Genomic DNA, 19,144 nt, shown 5'->3' on the forward strand with positions numbered 1-19,144 from the left:
TTACGTAGTCGTGACCAGAGTCATGCAAGAAGCTTTTTACCTCGCTCCCAAACTTCCCCACAGAGGCAGGAAGGTCAAACACTTCACAAATGAACAGACTTAAAACACCAAAATCAAAGAGTCCCTACAGGTACTTCTCTTAATTAGCTAAGTTTTACTTAATGTGTTCCACTTTGAGTTCGGGAGGATGCAGGGCAGGGCTTAATATGAATATCTAAATAAGAGAGAGGATGCAGGGCAGGGCTTAATATGAATATATAAATAAGAATGACACTGTAATCCTCCACTGGGCCTTAAACTCATTGAAACAGCGTGTTACAGCATCCTCATGAGCTTGATATTGTTGCCTAATGTCATGGTAACAACCTTGCCAAGCAGGGTGCAGTCTCCCTCTGACGCAGTCTCCTCCCTGACTTTCATCATTAAAATGCACACATGGGCAAGAGGCTTTGAAAAGCCTGCCACTATTGAGCACTCTTGAAAGGAAGGCTCTTTTTCATTTAGTTGTCTACTGAAGATGATTTGCATTCAGGGGGTTTTAATTGTGCTGTGTGATGTTCAACAGGCTCAGCTGATCCAGAGAGCTTGCTCTTCTCATCTGCATTAGATTGATGGCGGGCTATTTTTCCCTTGAACTTTCAGGGCTGTAGAGTTCAGAGCACCAGGGGCAGATGTGATGGTAATGGTGGTGGTGGAGGAGGAGGGGAAGGCGGGAGGGCAGGCAGGAAGCAGAGTGGGCTCAAGGAGGACACGCTCTTTAATCAGCCCATATTCATAGATAATCAGACAATCAGCCAGAGATGCCTTTTGTAAAGGCTTGATTGAAGTTCTCTATGACAGTAGGCTACTGTAAACAGTCATCCAGTAATCTTCAAAATAGTGCTTTTAGCTATCACTCCATGAGCACTAAACAGATATATTAAATTCACAGTGTAGCAGCGCTTTGAGAGCACCTTGCATAATTTAACATATGTTCTGTTGAAGTGGGATGTGAGGTAACACATACTTGAGGAAATTATTCAGGGCAGAAGGGCAATTTTACAAAGCGTGACAACCCTGTCTCCTTGAAATTATGTTTATGTACTAATTTGCACTCTCACCGCTCTCATATTGTTGTTTTCAGCCACAGCAGGCAGCTGTTCAGTGAAAAAGCAGGTGAACATACATAGTGGAGCATTTAGCAGCTAAAGAGCTATTTCCATCAGGAAAAAACAGAGCTGACAGAGATTCACCAGGTGGCCACAAACACGACTCCAAATGGATAATTATGTTGCTGTGTAAATAAGTAACTAATGTATACATGAGCAACTGTTTGCTAAAAAATCAACTCAAATGGAATGTGTTGACATCTTGTTTCTTCTTCCCCCAAGTGGCCAAAACTAATCTGTTATTGCAAGCTTAACAACAACCAACCTAAACCTAACCAGAGCTGCGTGTTTCCTACACGAGAAATAAATATTGCTGGAAAAAACATAAAAGAGGCAGTAATTACAATTTCCTACCAACATAATTTGCAAAACAAATTAGTAGTATTATACACATCATTTCTTGGAGACAGGAGATGAGATTAGATACATTTTATATAAAAGGGAATTCATGTTTCAGTACATTCAGAAACAACAATATATTGCATTGATATTATAAAACTACACAGCCTTTGAGTTCATCATCTCAGTATTTGATGTACAGCTAACTGTCTACCTCACTAAACCAGCATCAAATCTCCGCTTTACCATTATCCTCCATGTCCTGGCTGACAGCACATTGCCCTTGGCCTACTGTGAGCCCATTGTGTTATTTAACAGTTTGTTAGATTGAATGAGCTCTGCAGCTTCAGTCCAACCTGAGATACCCTTAACTGTCTATCACACAGTATACAGGCTGATAAAAGCCCAAATAAAACATCCAGAGGAGACATTCTACTTATTTTTACTGTACATCTCGACGTTTTATGAAGTCTTTAGTAGTGATGGTGTGTTGGAAAACCCCTTATATACTTTACTCTAATGTTATGCAGCTTATGGACAAAATTACAGAAACATCTGTGCATTATAGGCTTAAAGCTGTTCTAAACAATAGATTATATTAACAATGGATGGAATTACTGGATGTGAAAAGGGTCACTTTTTTAGCCACAGCAGGCAGCCTTATCAGTGAAAAAACTCTGATACCCACTCATCACCAAACAGCACACAGACACAGTTAGCAACTAGCTGGTGCAGATAGAGGAGCATTTAGCAGCTAAAGAGACAGATATTTCCTTCAGGACAGGAGTTGATGGAGACTAAAACAAAAATAAAATGAGAGTAAATGTTATTTTAAATTCCTTAAATAAACACAACTGAATAGACATGTTAATATTTGTTCTTTGTTAGAGCTCTTAATGTAATTATATATTCCTTTAGGTGGCTTGAAATATCATCATTTAAACCCTGTTAAAATGATAATACTTAGATGTACCTAGATTTAAACTTAAATATCTAGACATCTTTTAACCTGCAAATTGTCAATCCGTGCTTACTGGTTATGGTCATTCACTATGTCTATTTTATCTGGTTGCGTTGTTTTATCTCTACCAACAGGTAATGAAACAAGAGACACAGAGACTGCTGGTCAGCACTCAATGCAATTTGTGTGTCAGGCAGCTTGTTTACCTAAAGCATAACTGTCTTCAGAGTAGTATCTAGATTTATGAATCCATTTAGATAGAATCTGCAGTTAGAGACAGCCTCTATTAGCTGCTGTTTGTTGCCAGTTTCTTTAAAGGGCTCAAGGAGGGATCTTAAATGCATTCAGCCATATTCTATACACCAAACCAATTCCTCCATTTAGGAATGTCACCATTTAAATGATCTTGCATTGTGTGTAATACTGTGGAGTGGAGGCTACCTCTCAGCGCTGAAGCGAAAGAAGATTAGCTCAGCCTACAGATGCTCTGTGTGCTCTATTACTATTTGGTGACAACAAGCATACCCAGCTGAATGAAAGTGAATGTGACAATCATCTCCAATTCACTTTAAAGACAAGGCTTATTCAATAAACCTTCACTTTCTGTATACACCCTAAATGGTAGCTGACATAACTGCTGAGAGTGTGAATAGATCATCTCTGTTGTGAGGTAAACAGAAAGCCAGCTGCATTGCTATTCCAGCACCTATAGCAAGAAATAATAGTATAACAAAAATTATGTTGCTGCATGTTTTATACCTTTTCAGGGAATACATTAACCTGACAAGCCAGACCCACATCAAGATGTTGGGTATGGGAACTCACCATTGGCAGGGCTCAATCCGAGGGGCGGGATAAATGGTTGTCCTTCAAATTCCCTCTGCATTCATAGCCAACCAGAGCAACGCTAGTTGATAGATTAAACTTTTGCCGTATCCGGTCGACAAAACTCCAAACACGTCTTCCTTTTTTAAGAATGACTTCAGTTCTTAACTCCAAGTCTTCCAGAGTCGCGGCCAAAGCCGATTCGAAAGACAGCTGTTCGCCAGCAGCAGCAGCAGCCATCTTCTTTGTTTTCAAGTAGCAAGGAATTCACGCGGAACCGTCACAACTCTGCCGTCATTACGTTAAGCCCGCCCACCGACTCTATACACGACGTGATTGGCCTGACCAGAATTTGGTTTTTCCAGCTCGCAAGCCAACGGAGAGTTGCTAGACTGACCCTGGCTGCAAATCAAATTTGCTGCCGCTAGGGTGCGTCTAGATTTCTAGGCTAGGAATACATGGTTTCTGGTGTGATGCTTTAGTTTGACCAATAATGCCTTTAAGTGAAAGCCGTCCCTTTGCTGATTAGGGAATGCTGAATCTGAGCAGTGTTCGGACAAACAGCTAACTGTGAGAACTTGTGGTTGCAGTCCATCCTCCAGTGTGTCAGGCCCATCATCTTTACTGCATTCAATTTTTGAATAATGCATGCTAGCTATCCGCATCCATCAGCAGCAGATGCACAAGTCTCTATGGAAAAAGCAGCAGCAGCAGTGCTACAGCATCCCAAAAAAGTTGAGGCTTGAATAGCCCACCTGCATAAAGGGAAAATTGCCTTCCAAACACTTCTGTTTTTGGAAGATTTTGTCAGCAGTGGATGTCATGGCAGGCTAGAGATTTCTCCTGCTGCTGTACACTACTCCCTCACGGTTTCAGACATGTGCAGATCAGATATGTGAAAGATGAAAGACGGTAGTTGAGCACATCAGCTCTTTCTGCATTTGAGTGCCAAAGATCGCAGCTCATTTTGTGCTATCTGTAGCACTCTGAAGACACACAGCTCATTTGAGAAGCTTTACCACAAGGTTACATGACCTCTGAGAAATCCCCCAGGCTCTCTTTGCGTGTCTCCAACTGTAGACATCATCAAAAGACAGACATCATCAAAAGGGTCAGGGAGCTTTTTCTGTGGTTTGACAATCTGACACGCAAAACCTCTTGCAGCCACCACAGTTTTATTTGTTTCACATCTTTCAATTGTTGCAGCTTTGTCTGAGATTTTAGGTTTATGTGCTTTGAGTTTTAGATGGGCATTTCTTTTTTTTTTTTATTCTTTCATCATGGCCAAAGAGGTCTGGCAGTTGCCACATTACAGTGTCTGGAGTCCGTATTTTCCAAACACATCCGCTGCATGCATCAAGACACCTTTTAAACAACAGACAGAACAACTGAATGTAATAAAAGTACAATTTCTGAGACAATGCTTGTCTCTCACTTTCACAAAAAGCCCCACAAAATAGATTGGAGGACTACGGATTTGCTTGTTTTGCCTCATTACTTACAGTGGCCGCAGTTTGCTTTTGTCAAGTACAATGTATGTTGCTATTGTAAGAGCCCTGCAGAGCAGTAAAATAATATATGCTGAAGAGTATGACACTACAAATAAAATCTTGACTTCAGAATGAAACATATTATTACCACATTGAGTTCTATTCTCATTAGACTTGCAGGCAAAGTGAGGATGAAATCTGCAGAAAACTGGCATGGGAATAACATCTTAGAGAGCTGAAAGCTTCAGTCGGAGTAGTCTATTATCTATAATCATTTGGGAGGCTATTGGAAATAAGACCTTTAAACCACAACTCAACCCTCTGAAGACTGTCCACCCATTAATAAACTGGCTTTTCAATTAGCACCTATGTGACTTTACAATGATAAGACAAAACCAATTACACGCTGTGCTGCAGATAACTGGTAATCCACTTAATAGGTCTGATTTGACTTCTTCTTTTTTCTTCTCCACCACTGCTGCCCCGGGGCATTTTGTTCTCCAACCAGGACAATGTATCACTTTGAATTATCAGTATTGAAGGCACATCTGAGATAGCAGGCCAGCCAATCTCCTGGAGGTCCTGATAGTGCTTTTATGTCTTTGTAGGGGGTGTTGATGACAGCTTTGGAGGTGAGATGAGCAAAACTACGTTCTCAGGTGTTATCACATGGATTCACAGTTCAGCATGACACCTTCGAAACACCTCAGTGCTCCTCTCTTAGATAGTGTCGTTAATTAGCTTTAACCTGAACCACAAGTGATTAATATTCATAATTTTTCTGTGACTTTTCTTTGAATATTTTATATCATGCAAGTATGTTTATATAGAATGTATTTATCATTAAGTCTTGTTTTGTCCGACCAGCAGTCCAAAACCCCAAAATATTCAGTTTACTATAACAAGGAAAAACAAACACAGAACCATCAAATGTTTGGCATTAAGCTATTAACCGATATTGAATATAGCTGCCAATTAATGTTTTGTTTTGTTTAACTCTACTTCTGTTAATGACTTATCTTTGTTTCATTGTTAAGCACTTTGTCATGCTCATTATCATTCATTTCACAATATCAGAGATTGTGATTGAATTGAAGGATTTCTGCTGTACTGTCCAACCAACACTGTATGCTTAAGGTGAGCAAGTGAGCTGCAGATCAGGGAAGTGAGGCTCTCTGGAAGCAGCACAGCTGAATAAGTAGACTGAGTGACTGCAGCTATTAACCTGGAGCTGTTTACGCTGTGACAGATAACAGAGAGCTGCCTCTAATGATGCCACGGAGTCACTGCTAGCACTTTAATTGCGAGGAGAAGTAGCAAAAATTAGCTGCATTCAAACTATGGTGTGGGGCAATCAGCTGCAACTTTGCTGCTTGTGCCAACTAACAAACAAAAGATAGATAAATAATAAAATATATGAAAACAATAATAGTGGCATCCATGCAAAAGTAATCATGTATTTCCACATTTTAATCAAAATAGGTTTACTGCACATAACCCAGGGTGATATTTTTTCACTGCACACCTGACATGAGGCAACCCATTATGAAATGCACAGATCAATCATCATTTGCATCAAAATGATATTTCAGTGGAATCCTTACTCTCGTCTCATTGCGTGTTCTCCCTTTCTAGGAAACCATAAAAAAACTATTTTTTGCTTCAGGCTGATTTGTACGAATGGGTGTAAAAAAAGAGTGGTAGATGCATTTATCAAACATGGCAATTTGCCTAATGGACTCTGACAAAGCCATTGGCGGTCTTTATTTAGATGCAGATGACTTCCTCCATTCTGGCTTTCTCTGTCACTGGTAGAGCTGCCTGTCAGGGAAAAGAGAAGAAAGCTCCCTCCTGTTACTACAGACTGCCAGTCAATCACTACTGCTGTCTGTCTGTATGTGAGACTGACCGACTGCCAGTATACGCTCCCCCTCAACCCCCTTTGGCTCAAACTATTTCCCCTTCACTCTGTATAAATTCTCCATTTGTGCAGCAAAAAGAGAACAAACCACCTCTCAGTTGGACTTGTGTATGAAGGCACAAAGCTTCACACAGTCCTGGTTGTCATGATGTAAAAGAAAAATGGAAAGTTGGCTGAGAGAAATACTAACAGGTCTAAAACTATGTCTATGTCTCATTACATTCAGCACCATATCACTGGAAAGCATAGCTGTCACTCCTAAACACAGCCTGGTGAAATAGAGAGATGAAATAGTGTTTCTAATTCTTTCAGTTTGACAGTACTTGACATTATACACCATGACTTTTTTTACAAATATGCCAGCAAAAGAATTATGCTATTCTGTATTCAATTGCTGTATTGCTTACGGGATAAGTTTTAGGCATGGAAGAGCTGATAAGCATGCATCCAGCATATTGAAAGCACAGGGCTTTCCTGCTATTAAAAAACTCTGTGTGTGTGTGTGTGTGTGTGTGTGTGTGTGTGTGTGTGTGTGTGTGTGTGTGTGTGTGTGTGTGTGTGTGTGTGTGTGTGTGTGTGTGCGTGCGTGCGTGTGTGTGTGTGTGTGCGTGCACGTCTGTGTGTTTCAATGTTGAGGCAACAGTGCCCTCTTGGAAGAAAAGAAAAAATACCAGCCTCTGCTGTTGGATGTCTTGCTATATGTCTTAGCGAATGTGTCAATGAAACATTTCTGACATTTTCTCTTATTTAATTTCACTGGTATTTAATGTCACTTCCATTAGCTATTATTATACATTTAGACGTCTGCTTTTTTAACTTACATGTTTGCATTTTGCTTTACACTGCAGCAATCTAGAGTTTAAACAATTAGTTCATTAATCAATTAGTCAATCAACAAAAAACTACTTTATTGCTTAATCATTTCAGTCATTTTTCATAGTAAAGACAAGTGGATGTTTTCTTAAAACTTTTGGTAGAACAAATCAAGACGCTTGAAGACGTCGCCTTCGGCTCCACAAAGTTGTGATGTTTTTCGCTACTTTTTCACTAATTGATTAAACAAACAAATAATCAGCAGGTTCATTAATAATAAAAATAATTGTTAACTGCTGCCCTACAGCAGTCCCTTTAGTCTAATGTTTGTAAAGTATTGTATCTCAAAGTAGAGAAGAAAAAATACAATGCCAAGAAAAAAAAAATTAAGATATTTTGTTTGTTTTCAACAAGTCCTTAAAGGCACGAAGCTACAGACCAACTGGGATTTCTTCAGCATTTGTTTCTGAACAATTAGACTAAAGCCCTTTGAGCCTGTGCTGAGAATCTTATGATGAAGCCTTTTTCCTCAAAAATAAACACAACAAATGAAGTTCTTTAATGAGGCTTAAATATGATTGCTGTGCTTAAAATGTTAATGGAGATTAATCTTCAGAACTGTCGTAGCCTCAAATCCTCTGTCTTTCATCAATGAGGAGAGATTAACAGCAATCCACTAGAGAAAATGGTAAGTGGTTTCTCCAAAGCCACAGGGACTGAGGGGCTAACTGAGAAAATAGAGAAGGACCTGCATTGTACCATGGAAACCTTTTTACATTAGTATGTTAACCAGCTTCAAGCAAAGACCTTCAAAGTCTGTCAAACAAATGGCCTGTGGTAAAACTCTGACATCCTGCAGAATCCTTTAAAGTATTTTGTTTGAGGTTTATGAAACACAATGTTTTTTAGGCCAATATATATATATATATATATATATATTTTTTTTTTTTTAAAAGCCTTTGCCTGGAGGCATAATTTAAATGGACAAGTACACAGAAGTTTGTCAGTAACTGCATGAGGAACCTAAATGAGTCAGACAATACTAAAAATAAAAGCAAAAACAATTTGCTTCTTTGTTTTGATGATGCATCCAGATTTTGAGGAATATTCATAACATAAAGGCGAACTCTGTGGGCATGATTACTCACCACCTATCAAGATATAGACAGTACAGAGTATTCATTTGAAGAGTGTACATAGTCTCCCTTGTCTGAACATGTGCCATACTGACTTACAGTAGTGATTAATTCAGCTTCACAGCTTTGAATGAGATAGTAACATCTTGTCTAAATATCCTGTAACAATCTTCTCCCAGTGCATTCCCCTGGGCCAGAGCAGTCACATTTGAGTTTGCATAAGCATATCTGTTCAGGGTACGGTCAACTGCAAGCATGCAGCAGCAACGTTTCCTGATGACATTTGACGAAACAAAGGCCAATATTTAAATTGGGCACATGGGACAGAAGCATCAAACAATGTTTCTCATTGACTTGATAAAAGCAATCACTTCCTTGCATCTCTCTGATGAAAGGTAGGACAAAAACACAGCCGCCTGCATATTACGCACTATGAATCTTATTTCTGAGGGCAAGGACCTTGTCACAGCCGCCATGATGGAGGGGAGGTGATTGTAGATCCCATCTGGTTGCATAATGAGCTCCAAGCGAGACACAGGGTTACTAATAGAAGCATGTCATACGGTACATACAACACAGTGAGAGCAAAACAAACTGCAGGGCTGTTGTCAAGAGCATAAAGGAGCCTGGTATTTTTTTTTGAGTGTCTCATTTAATGATTCTCTTTCTCGCTCACTGTCGCAACGCACTGTGATTTGTCCTTTTACAAAATTACTCTAATTGTTCGACTTGTTTTTTCTGGTGGAGCTGGACCGCTTAAGTGCAAGCAGTTCATTGAAATTCATGCGGGAAAAGCATGCAGAAGTGGTCTGATCTCTTTAAAGGACCTATTTCACTATTAAATAAAATGTTACAGTTGGTGGGAAACCTATTTGAGGTATCAGGATAGCACTGAGTGAGGGAGTATGAGAGTTTCAACACCAAAGAGAAGACGTAGGCTACTCCTATAGTGTGTTTTTTGGATGAAATTACCTAAATAACTTGCTGTAAACACTAGATTCAATACACTACTACAGCACTAGATTCAATACACTACTACAGCACTTGTAACAACACAAACTAGCATACATCACACAAACATAGTGCTTTCTTTAGTAGCTCAACAAGTGCAAAATGGTAATGGTAATTTGTTGTGGCCTTGACCAAGACTGGGCAGAGATTAGGGCTGAGGAAAGACTGTAAAAAAGTTGGGTAACACTTTAGGTTACGGCCTTGAATTACAGGGGAATTTTGCTGTATATCAGGAGTACGAATGAAATACCAGTACAACTACAAAAATGTAAGAATAAGGAAGAAGGCAAGACTCTGTCTTTGTGGGGGACTGTTTCAAAAGCTCATTGTGATATATGTTTATTATTTCACTCTATACTGTAAGCATTACTAAATAAATCTGTGCTGTAGGAGAAAAGAGAATAGTCAAAATTGATGAAGCAAGGTCGCAATAACATGGGTGAAGCTCTAAAAATGCTGGATCCTACACTTGTAATAATGTAAATCTACAGTAACTTTCACTTGAAGGTACATTTTCAGGGGAATTCAATAAAAGTAGTAATACCACACTATAAAAATACTCAATACAAGTAAGTCCTGCATTTCAAATTTTTAACATATGCAATTTTTAACATATGCAAGAATAAAATATCGAGTCGAACAGGGATAAAGGTAACACAGAGGTAAGGTTTGTTTCCTGTAACGTTCCAGAAATAGTTTTGTAACAGCGACCCATGGGGGCGGTTGAAAGAGAGAAGAATAATTGTAGCTCCCACTCTGATTAGTTTAATGGCACACGGCTATGGGGTGCCGTTTGTAAAGCGGCTCACGCTGAAAATAACAGCAACATTTTGTCACATTTAGCTTCAAACAATGTTTAAAAAACTGGGATGAATTTTTGACGGTCACTTTTTAGCACATTTACAACAATATTTGTCAACTTAGAGATATTTTAAATAGTTAAATCTAAATATTAAATGTTACACCTAAATGTTAAATGTTAAATCTAAATGCTAGATCTAAATGCTAAATCTAAATCTAAATGTTAAATTTAAATCTAAATCTAAATGTTAAATCTAAATATTAAATCTAAATCTAAATGTTAAATCTAAATATTACATCTAAATCTAAATGTTAAATCTAAATGTTAAATCTAAATCTAAATGCTAGATCTAAATCTAAATGTTAAATCTAAATATTAAATCTAAATCTATATGTTAAATCTAAATCTAAATACTAGATCTAAATCTAAATGTTAAATCTAAATGTTAAATCTAAATCTAAATCTAAATGTTAAATCTAAATATTAAATCTAAATCTAAATCTAAATGCTAAATCTAAATCTAATTGTTAAATCTAAATGTTAAATCTAAATGATAAATCTAAATCTAAATCTAAATGTTAAATCTAAATGATAAATCTAAATCTAAATCTAAATGTTAAATCTAAATATTAAATCTTAATCTAAATGTTAAATCTAAATATTAAATCTAAATCTAAATCTAAATGTTAAATCTAAATCTAAATCTAAATGTTGAATCTAAATGTTTCAGGTGAAACTAAATATTTAACTAATATGCAAATTCAAAATGCCGGTAACCGGAAGTGCCAAAATAAAAGCTCGAGGAGGTCAGTGTGTGTTTATAGTGTCAAATAACGAATAAAAACCATCTCATCCGGGGAAATGGACTCTCGGACATGGATTATCGTGATAATAACTACCTAAAATAATAAACACGTTTGGAGAAACTGTATTTGGGGAGTAGGCTACTTTGAGTTTTTAGTGTCACTTTTATGAAGGGTGCGGGACTTATGACCTGTAGCCATAATAGCCAGCCACGAGGGGGCTCACTTTGACTGATCTGTCATGTTCGCTTGCATGAAGGCCAACAAGAGCCTTTCCCCGCCCGCCCCTGACCAGGTTCGGTACTGTCGGTCAAGGTCGCTCTGCGAAAACGTCCAACGAATCGGCGTTAGCCGAGAACATCGGCAGAGCCGTCCTGGCGGCTATACAAAATTTTTCAACAGCGACAGCAACCGCCTCAGGGCCACCACAGCCACAGGCCACCTCGGTAAGTATGTTTTCCAAATCACGTAGCATTGGATTCTTGTCAAGGCTAACTTAACTAAACTAGCTAACGGTAGCCAGTAGAGATTTGCTACTAGCACCAATGTACTTTATGTGTAGCACATTTGTTTCTATAAACCGTAAAACTCACACCGGTTAAGTAACGCAGTGGGATGAACTCATGAGTAAATGTGAGTTCAAGATTATGTGAAGATGTTCTGAGCAGCAAAGCATGAATTATATAATTTAGCGTTACAGCTAACGGAGGCTACTTGTCACCCCACAGGCCCACAAATGACACTGTAAATTGTTGGTCAAATGGAAATCTGCCTCTGTCCTCAGTCAGACATCTCACCTTGGCTTACCTGCTGGCCTTTACTCACAAGATAAAACCGTTCTCTGCTTGGCTAGAGAGAGTAATGCTGATGGAGGACAGAGGCAGTCACAATGATAAAGACATTTAATTTAATGTGAATAAGGTACCAGAGTCAGAGTGCATACTGTAAAAAAGCACAAAATGTATCTCTCTTTGTTTCCTTTGCCAATCTCAACCCTGGTTTTTGACTGCTGGGCATATAAACATTAAAAACACATGAAATATAATGTTGCTAATATTTAGCTAATGTCTCTTCAGGCTCCCACCACCTACAATAACACACCGGGGCCAGCCACACCCACCACCTCCACTGGGACATCATACCGCTCGGTATACTTTCATACTCATGTAACCTAGCTGGCTGTTTGTTGGTTTTTTAATTTGTGTGGTGTAATGTTTCGGCATTAGTTCCAATCATGGTGGCATATTTTACACAACACTAACATGTGACAAGATAACAACGTCTTTGGCATTTTGTTTATATTTTAAAACTCCTCAGGGCTCCAGCACCAGCGCTACCATACCTTTACCAGCAACAGACTTCGCTCCAGTGACCTGTCTGTCAGTAAGTACTCATTAATATTCGTGTTCATATTTGTTTATTTCTCATTTACCTCTCAGTAACCTCTCATCTTTTGATTGTCCATTTTATTTAAACATTCCTTAAATAAATGTACAGTACAATCTATAATTCTCTTCAGTCAGAAAGATGAGTGGATGTGAATGCTCATCTGTTATAGTGTCTATAATTCTCTCTTGAATAACCCTTGTTTGTTATAGAAACATGCCAAATGTAATATTCTTTGCTGTGTTCTAGAATGACTACCAAGGAAGACATCAGATTTCCAAAGAGGAGCTTGAACATGTTCTTTCACTGAAAACCACCTTTACAGAAGCGGCATCTATTCTTTCAATCTCAAGGCCAACTTTCTACAAGTTACTGCAAGACTATAATATCCCACCGTCAAAATTTAAGAGCATCGGTGATCAACAGTTGGATCTTGAAGTGTCACAAATAAAAACTGAACACCCAAATGTTGGAGAAGTGATGCTTATGGGGCATCTCCGCTCCAAAAACATTGTGGTTCAAAGACAACGTGTAAGAGATTCACTGCGAAGGATGGACCCAATTGGTGTCCTAGCCAGGAGAAGAACAGCAATAGCTCGGCGAGTATACTCTGTCCCACATCCAAATTTCATATGGCATGTAGACGGAAATCATAAGTTGATTAGGTGGAAATTGGTCGTTCATGGTGCCATAGACGGCTACAGTAGGATGTTGATGTTTCTTCATTGCTCCAACAATAATCATGCTGAAACTGTAAGAGACCTCTTTACTGCAGCTGTTGGACAGTTTGGCAGACCACTGCACATCAGGACTGATCACGGAGGAGAGAACGTTCAGATTTGGGAGGACATGCATGCGAGCAGGGGGGAAGGCTCTGTCTTAACAGGAAGTTCTGTACACAACCAGAGGATCGAGCGTTTTAACCGAGACTTGAACAAAAACTGCAGCCATATTTATGCACCCATTTTTTATGAACTGGAATCCCTGGGTATTCTAGACATAGACAATGCAACAGACCTATTTTGTCTCCATTATGTCTTTCTACCCAGAATCAACCGCACTTTGGAGGAATTCAAAGCTGGATTTAACAATCACTCTATGTCATCTGAAGGAAATAGAACACCAGTTCAGCTTTTTACTCTGGACAATGATTTACCTCATCTTCACAACCCAGAACTCTCAACAGCAGGGGTAGTTTTTTGTTCCTCACCAAACTCTCAAAGAGGATTTTCCCCATTGAATGACAGGGATTTGCAAGAACTGAATGATGCCGTTAACCCTCTTCAAAATGACAACAACAATGGCAAAACATTGTTTCAGAGAACACAACAGTTTATTTTTGATAAACTTGTAAATGTGTGATCTCAGTATAACATGGACAACTGGGTAACATTAGCCTTATTAGAAACAAATATTGATGTTTTGTTGTGCTTCTTGAACTGCAAGATTTAAAGCCTCTTGCCAGCATATAGATGTTTGAAAATTACATAATGGCACATACTTGATGTCAGCGTTAAAAAGGCTACAGATGCACTTTTGCATCTGTTTTCTGTCAAGTCAAAAGCAACGGTACTGTGGATAAATACAAGATGACTCCTGTTATGTGAAAGAACAGTGAAATACTTTTCAGGGCTCTACAGATGTATTGATACATAACTGTCTTCCACTACATTGCAGTACATTGTTCCTGATTTTTAAAGTACCTAAATATGCAAAGTAAAACTACTCAGTGAAGTAAAATGATACCTGTCAGTGTTTTATAATATCTTATACATTACATACATAACTATTGTATCTTTATTATGTATCTCTGAGAAGATGGCTGTTCATAAGGTAAGACAATAACTGTTTTCAGCTTTGTGATGATGCATTTTGCAACTAATCCAAAAGGTTTTGTAAAGTGCTTGAGGAGTAGGAATAGGAGAAGGAATTTTTTCAACACGTGAACAAATACATTTTTCAGTTATCGCAAAACATTTAACATCAATAAATCTGAATATACTGGCTTTCCACGGTGAGGAGGGGAATTAAAAATTGTAATCTGAAAAGTACTTCAAATTTCTACGGAAGTACCTTACTTGAGTAAATGTACATAGTTTATTCCTTCACTACTGTTTCAGTAAAAAAAACTCGTAGTTAAATTCATCAACAATCATTGTTAAAAAAACACATCACAAGGTTAAAGTAACTACATTAGTGATTTATTACTCCGTTGACTGGTTCCATATCGTTCCAATCATACAGTACAACATCTTAGAGTATAAAGAAGGGTCAGATACAGTAGTCACAGAGGTAACACTTTTTGTAATTAACATCCACAAACAGGAATAGAGTTTTTAACAATCAAAAACCACAGAAACCACATGGAAACCAGAGCCGATAGCTCTATCGATCCTTTTATACTAATACGTACAGCCAACCTTAAGTCCTTAAACTATAATGAACTCAAAGGGGCTACGGTTGCACACTCTTGTTCAAGTACAGCTACTGAATTTTAAAATTATTTTTCATTAGGCTATACTGATTGCATATGGCTGGCTGGTGATTTACAGAAATCAGGAAGTGATAGATGTGTTCACATAATGTGTACATCACAATGTTGCATTTGTATTGCAAAGCTCTTAACAGAAAATTTGACAAGATAAAAAAAAAAAAAAAACAGGGCAAAGAATGTGGAGCAAGATGGGGAAAACAAGCTAAAGTATTTCTTTTTCAGCTTTCTTATGTACTGCAATTGAAACCACTGCTTTATAATTTTGACAAACTATGTCCTCTATGAAATACACTTACACATGGACACAATCAACCACTGGGCTGTAGTGTAAAGTTTTAGGGTTGTTACCATGAGAGGGGCAGAGGGTACACAGAACACCACAGCAGCCTGGTTTGACAAACATGGGGAGCCCTGCACTAAACAGTGGTGTATTACACTGCAGGGGTTCTTTTACAAATTAACTGATTTCAGTAAATTAGTAGTAGATTTACAGTAAAAATCAAAACTAGGACAGTACACGTATGCTCCGGTTGTGCTTGCAAAAAATAAGCCTTGTACTTTTAATGGTAACTGTTAAACATCTCATTGTTTAAATGGTGCTGAATAAAGATCCATTCATTAGTGCTACTAGGAAGCAGTAGTTAAATTCATCATCAGCTATTGTTGTTGCGTTCACAAAAAGGTGAAGCTCATTTGCACAAGTGTGTGCAATGGGAAGATGGTTTTTTGTCATCATGAATAAATATTAATTTAGGAGTTGGATGAAAACCAATGGCTGGGACTTTGCTGCTCCCTGTAGCAAATGCCAGGATGTGACCAGAGCTCAAAGTCTTGAGGAATGCCTCCTCATCGTTGGTTAGAGTCCTGTCCCCATATGTCTCTCTCAGCTCTTTATCTAAAAGCAAAGGGAAACCAGTGTTGACTTGGAGACTGGAAAATACTCAGGTTTAAGAAAGCCTGAATCAATGAATAATTGAGTGACTAATGGATTAGTGTATAGGTATTTTGGTGAAAAAGCAATTTTATTCTGAAAAGCAATCAGATAACAACTGTATTCTTGTTTGTGGTACATAAACATTAGATAGGCACAGCTTCATGAGTTGTAAAGAATAAAATTAATCTGTAAATGTCCTGGATTGCCTTATTGTATAATATACTGAATTACAAATACATAATTACTTTCAACACATTGGAGAAACTCCCTAAATTTGACCACCATCAACCCATCCTTAGCTCCTCTCTGCTCCCCAGTACGGAGTAGCTTGGTTTGAGAATACCAGCTACAAAATCAGCTTCTTGACCTTTGTCCTCTCCTGGTATGTCAAGCAGCACACGCAAGCTGGGGTTCTCTCTCAGGAGTGATAAAACCTGGAGGGAAATTCAACACCATAAATGAAAGGCCATAAAGATAATCAAAGGTGATACAGAACTGTGAGGTAAATCTTACTCCATAGTGGGACAAGCCATCAATGAGTTGATCAAGACAGCTCTGCCGTTGCACAACAGTATGGTATAGAACTGCATTTTTCACAAACACAACTCTGTTGGCCATGGTGACTACGAGTGGAAGCCCCTCTACTTGATATCGCCATGTGTCACAGCAGCTGACTGCTTTCTCCAAATCATCCTGCAAGGTTGCCCGTTGAACCTAAATATTACAGATCAAATGTTATTTTCTCAAATTACTGCATTTAACCAACATTTACAGAAGTACTATGTAGACTGTGCATTTCACTTAATAGTTACTTACCTATGACAAGAAAAGTTTGAATTTTTAGTTATTTATTTGGTAATATGAAACCAAAATTATTTTGATAATGCATTCCACCAAAATAAAAGTAACTGCGATGTTTACACTGGTGTAAACAAGATATTTACCGTAATAAAAAATTACTTGTAACTCTTACTTTAAAGTATTAACAGCAGGTCCTACACACTCTTCTAGTAGACTATGCTGAATTGCCTCTTCAAGAGCCTCATCTTCCTCCAGATAAACAGGGCTGAGCAAACGGAGATAAACAGGGACAGCAGAAAATTCAGCAGAAATCAGAGAGAGAGACACAGACAGACAGACAGACACAGAGAGAGAGAGAGAGAGAGAGAGAGAGAGACTTTTATCAGAGGTTCATAATGTAAACAGACCAACATCTACACTGCTGTATTTCTATGAAGCCCAAACAATATCTTACACAAATTCTGCCACATTATAAGGAAACACTTGTCTCGGGTCCTCTGCCTGGCCCTGACTTTCACTCTCTTGAGTGCTGCTCTCTGTCTCCTGACATCTGGCCTCACTTTCCCTCTGTGATGAAGGCACTGTACTCCGCACTGCATAAAGAAAAGGAGGTCAAAGGGAAATATTTTTGTGATGATGTTAATCTCATTTTATCTAAGTGCAACTTAACCCTAATTCCATCTTTGAGTGTTTTTCCTTTAAAAAAAATTAAAAGGCAGCCTTTAAGGATTTAGGGTGAAGCAAAAATGAATGACATGAGCTAGGTTTGAGAGTTGCCTCTCCCTTTCAGTACAAATGACTGAATTGTGCTACTAAGCTCAGTCTACACCTCTTATAATGACTTTTAGGTAGATGAATCAAGACATCCAATCCAAATACAGTTTACAGGTTGCTTACAGTGATCCATTTGAGGCTGACAAAAAAAAATTAAAATAAAAGAACTGGTGCTTAAATTCTGTCAGGTTGGCTTTTGTTAAGCTTTGGTCACACTACAGGACTTTCAAAGTCTTAAGATCACTGTACTGTTCACACTACACGCCTGTCTTGTACTCAGGAGTGTTGTGGTTTGCACACTTCATGACTGGGGGGGGGGAAATCACACATTACATTACATTTGGTTAAAGTTCATTGATTGCTCTCAGCAAGTGGAAAATCAGGGCTACAATCCTAAAGTGTGAACTCAACTTTTGCAGTAAATAAAGCAGTAATTACTGAGTTGTCAAGGACAAGGGTATACTTTATTAATCACACATACAATTTAGTACAGTGAAACTTGTCCTCTGCATTTAACCCATCCCAGGAGCAGGGGCAACCATAGCACAGCGCCTGTAAACCAACTCCAGATTCTGAGCCAGTGCCTTGGTCAAGGGCACTGACTGGATAATTAACCTAAATGTACCCGTTTTTGATGGTGCAGGAAACCCACACAAACACGGGAGAACATGCAAACTCCACACAGAAAGGACCAGGGCTGGACCGGGGTTTGAACCGAGTTACCATACAGCCCATAGAAAACATAATATAAACAAGTGCTTTAACCTACTTCTTCTTTGACGCGATGGACTTTCTTGCAGTCTGTAATTTTCACTCCCTTGACTGATGAGCTCACTTTCACTTGTGGGAGGTGACACTGTATGAACTAAATGACATGTTATGGACAAAAGAAGGGAAAATATATATCAGTAATTGGAAACAAAGTACTTAACATTTTTAATTAATTACCCATATCTGAATTTTGGGATGAGCAGAATTAGAACAGATAAAAAATGTTATAAATAAATGATAAACCCATTGCTGTGAGAAAATAACTGTTGACTGTGCCTACAACCTGTTGCGAAACAACATTTCAAATTCTCACACCCACCTCTCCTTCTCCAGCCCATAGGACTTTCAAAGTCACTATCGGAGAGTTCCTCAGGTTCCTCCTGGAGAAAAAAGTATGTTATGTGTGATATATAATACATCAAGCTAGTGGCAATGCAGAAGTATTTAACACTAAGTTAATCTAAAAAAAGGATATGTTATTTATGTAAAGAAGCAGAATAAGCAACATACGTATTTTTACTTCTAATACATTGAAAGTTGCCCATAACTGAAACTCTGTACTGTCATATAAACTGTTTACCTGTACAGGTTTGCGTATTAATGCCATTATATAGAGACAAATGGCTGAACTAATCGAGGCAACTTCTTTTCCACCCCACAGAAAACTGCTCGAGACGTTTGGTTTCATTAGTCTTTTGCATCCCTTGACTGTACTCAAATACTCGAATGGGAATG

Source organism: Sander lucioperca, chromosome 8 (genome assembly GCF_008315115.2).
Source record: "Sander lucioperca isolate FBNREF2018 chromosome 8, SLUC_FBN_1.2, whole genome shotgun sequence".
NCBI classification, from domain to species: Eukaryota; Metazoa; Chordata; class Actinopteri; order Perciformes; family Percidae; genus Sander; species Sander lucioperca.